The sequence below is a fragment of the Propithecus coquereli genome, unplaced genomic scaffold (genome assembly GCF_000956105.1).
Source record: "Propithecus coquereli isolate 6110/MARCELLA unplaced genomic scaffold, Pcoq_1.0 Scaffold860, whole genome shotgun sequence".
NCBI lineage: Eukaryota > Metazoa > Chordata > Mammalia > Primates > Indriidae > Propithecus > Propithecus coquereli.
Window position 1 is genome coordinate 190,595 of NW_012154841.1, and position 4,490 is coordinate 195,084.

Below are 4,490 nucleotides of genomic sequence, written 5' to 3' on the forward strand. Positions count from 1 at the left end.
TTCTTCCAACACGTTAAATGTTTTACTCCACTCTCTTCCTGCTTGCATGATTTTTGAAGAGACCTCAAATATAATTCTTATCCTTGTGCCTCTATAAGTAAGGAATTTTTTCCTCTGATATCTTTCAAGATATTCTGTTTGACTTCGATTTTCTGCAATTTGAACACGATATGCCCAGGCGTGGATTTTTTGGTATGTATTTTGCTTGGTGTTCTCTGAGCTTCCTTAGATCTGTGGTTTGGTGTCTAACACTAATTTGGAAAATTATAAGCCATTATCACTTCAAATATTTCTTCTATTCCTTTCTCTCTTTGTTCTCTAGTATTGCTGCTATGTGTGTGTAAATCGCCATTGCAATTGTCCCACAGTTCTTGGATATTCTGTTCAGTTATTTTCATTCTTGTTCCCTTTGCGTTTCAGTTTGGGAAGTTTCTATTGACACGTCTTTAAGCCTGTTGATTCTTTCCTCGGCCACGTCCAGTCTCAGGTGCAGCCCCCGGTGTGGCCCCACTCGACAGCCCTCTGTCATTTGGAGCTGTAACAGAGTCCTGCCTTTCATCTGTCTGAGTGTCACGGTGCTGTGTCCCACCAGCGAAAGAATCTTTAAATCTTACAAAACATCGTAAAAGACTTTTGTCCAAAATATATAAAGAATTCTTAAAACTCAACAGTAAGTAAATGAGAAAAGGAAAGAACTTTTTTCTGGGGAAGGTGAGACCTTTTAAATTATCCGGCCCAGAGAGACATTAAAAGGAGACAGCATTCTAGCCCTGCTCCCCTCCTTGGGCTACATATTCATCTCTTGAAACTGCTTGCTGTTGCCACAGGCAGCTAAAAATTAACCCAGTAATGCTGCACTGGACACTACAATCCCACTCTATAGCTCACCAATGTCTGGCCAATGCATGCTATGTCTGTAAACCAATGGGAATTCCTGGCAAACAAATTTACATCAGCACAATCCCTGTTCCTCTTTTTTGCCTTTAAAAACCTGCTTGTAACAAAGGCCAAACAGAGCTGGTATCCAAGGCTACTTGGGTCTGAGTCTTCTGGGACAGCTGTCCTCACTCTGGCTCAAGTAAACTGTATAATTATATTTTTGGCCACGCAAACTCTGTGTTTAGAACTGTTCAAAGTGTAAGAATAGGCAGGGTGCGGTGGCTCATGCCTGTAATCCCAGCACTTTGGGAGGCCGAGGCGGGAGGATTGATTGAGGCCAGGAGTTCAAGACCAGTCTGGACAACATAGTGAGACCCTGTCTCTACAAAAAGTACAAAAATTAGCTGGGCGTGGTCCAGAGCACCTGTAATTGCAGATACTCAGAGGCTGAGGCAGGAGGATCGCTTGAGCCCAGGAGTTTAAAGTTGCAGTGAGCTGTGATGATGCCACTGCACTCCAGCCTAGGCGACAGAGCAAGACCCTATGTACTGTCTGGAAAAGGCAAAACTATAGAGACAGCAAAAAGATAAGTGGTCACCGGAAGTTCAGGGCAAAGGGGAAAGGGATGAGTGCGTAAAGCACAGAGGATTTTTGGGGCAGTGAAACCGTGTCCGCAGGTAACCTTACACATTTGTCAAAACCTATAGAACTGCACACCGCAAGGAGCGACCCCTAACGTAAACTGTTACGGTGTAATAATATAATAAATTAAAAAAGAAAAAAGACAAATAACAGACAAACAACATCGGCTTATAAACGTAACAAATGTCCCCCAGTGCAAGATGTTGGCGGTGGGGACCGTGTGCTAGGAGGGGGCACGGGAGCTCTGGACTGTCTGCTCAATTTGCCTGCAGTTCTAAACTGTTCTAAAAATAAAATATATTAATTTTAAAAACAATACAAGTTCATAAATAAAAATCATCTCTAATTCCATGACCCATGAGTAACAGTTTGATGTAAATCTAGAGTTTTTATTTTTTTAAAGAGAAAAGGAATCATACCACTCATGCTTTTACATAACTTGACATTTTCATTAACACATGATGATGTGCATCTTTCCATGTCAGTACAATTTTTCTATATTGTTATTTTCCGTGTCTGCATTTTACCCTGAGATACAGCTATTTGCTTTTCCTTCAGCCACCCCTGATCTCAGCTGACGGATGTTTAAGTTGTTACTACCTTTGCACCACAGTAGGGTTTCATTTAACTTGCGTGAATTCAACTAAAAATGCACAGAACCCCCTACCGAAAAGCGGGGAGTGCCGTGGCCCATTTAGAAGCGTGCAGCCGGTGAGCTGGTTGCTCCGGGCCCGAGGGTGGGGCGTGGGCGCCCTCCCTCATTTCGTGTGTGTCACGGCAGTGCTGTCACGCTGAGCTGCTCTCTCGTGTCGAAAGATGCATTTTTTGAACAACGTGGCCTCTCCCCACAAGTCAGGTATTTCTCTTGGTGCTCACCCAGGCGACAGGGTTCTGTTCCACGTTGGAGGGAAAACTGTGTCTGCTGGACCCGGCAGTGGTGCCTCCTGAGAGAGCGCCCAGGGCAACCCCTGGTCTGCTCCGTTACTGTAGACTGAATGTCCGTGCCACCGAATTCGGTTGTGGAAACCTCACCGGCAAGGTGACGGTGTTGGGAGGTGGGGCCTTTGGGAGGTGATGAGGTCTTGGGGGCGGAGCCCTTGAGAATGGGACCAGCCCTTGGGAAAGAGGCCCGGACAGCGCCTTGCCCCTTGCAGACGCCACATCTGCCCGCGCCTTCATCTGGCACTTCCAGCCTGCAGAGCTGTGGGAGATAAATTTCTCTCATTTATAAACTACCCAGTTTAAGGCACGGCCACACGCTGCGTAAGGACAGGCTCGTCCCTCGTTGTGATGGTGGTCCCAGAAGACTATAATAGCCTGCTTTCACTGTGCCCTCACTGTGTTTAGACAAGTTTAGATGCGCAGACACTGACCTGTTACGGCCACCTGCAGTCTTCAGCACAGCCGCCTACGCTCAGGTGTGTGGCCCGGGAGCGGTGGCCGCACCACCCGGCCTGGTGTCCCGCAGGCTGTGCCGTCTGTGTGTGTGTAGGCACCTGCTGGCTGTGATGATCACAAATGACGAAGTTGCCTAAAGACAGATTTCTCAGAACATCCCGTCATTAAGCAGTGCCTGACGTACTTTGTTAAGGCGGCCGGAAGGGACTAACCCGCCTCCCAGAGGCCCCACCGCCAGATGCTGCTGACGGGCCTGCAAGCGTCTCTCCCCGAGGCCCAGGGCCTCATCGCATGGTGAGCGTGTGGCTGAGACACAGAGGCCGTCCTCGCTGAGGAGGACAGGAAAGTGTCTGCAGAGGATGGCCGCCAGGAGGAGGAAGGACGGCCTCAAATCCGCCTCCTCGATTGCTGGGGTCAGAGGGTTTTCTAGAGGTGGGATGAATGAGGCCTGAGGCATAGCTCGAGTTCTGGCTCCGTGTGCAGTGCGGGGCACGCAAGCGCGCTGGGAAACCACGCTGGCACACGTCGCACGATCAGCAACTGGCGGATAACATAGTTAGATAGATACTTAGATGGAAGGAACAACCTTTCGCAGCACAACAAAGTGACTGTAATCAACAAATGTTAGGGCGTACTTTAAAATAACTAAGAGAGACAGAGCTCGGTGGCTCACGCCTGTAATCCCAACACTCTGGAAGGCCGAGGCAGGAGGATCGTTTGAGCTCAGGAGTTCAAGACCAGCCTGAGCAAGAGCGAGACCCCCATCTCTATAAAAAAACAGAAAAATTGGCTGGGTGTGGTGGGGTCCGCCTGTAGGAGGCTGAGGCAGGAGGATTCGTGAGCCCAGGAGTTTGAGGTTGCTGTGAGCTGTGATGACGCCATTGTACTCTACCTGGGTGACAGAGCGAGACTCTGACTCCAAAAAAAGCCCCACGAAAACCTAAAGAGTGGAATTGGAATGTTCCTAACACAAAGAAATGTGAGGTGGTGGATACCCCAATTACCCTGGTTTGATTAATTCACATTGTATGTATCAAAACATCACATGTGCCCCATAAAAATTACAATTATTATGTACCATAATAATTAAAAATAAAAAAAAAAAATTAAAAAAAAGAAACTGGCGGGTGAGCCCCTTCCAGGGAGGAGCTTTCAGTGTGGCATAACCAGCCGGGCGACACCGGCCGCCCCTCAGTCTCGCGCACAGGCAGGTGGGGGGCGGGTTGCTCAGTGGGTCCTCGGGCGGCGTCCCTGGTGGGGCCGCTTGTCGTGTTCTCTGAGCGGTCGGCTGGTGTAAGGATCTGCAGTTACCTCGGGCTGCAGGAGGGCCCCATATTTCTGGGAAAACCACTTGAAAGGGAGGGGATCAGGGAAGCGGAAAGTTACAAAGTCTGGGCGGCAAACCTCGCTGGCCTGGGGACCTGGGACGTCGGAGAACCAGGCAAAGGCGTTTTGTTCTGGGAGCTGGGGATTAGGTTTCAACATGCGAATTTGGGGGGCGCGGACATTCAGTCTATAGCAGCCCCGTGTGGCAGGTCTGGTGGCAGTTCTTGGGGCCAGAGCTGGGCAGC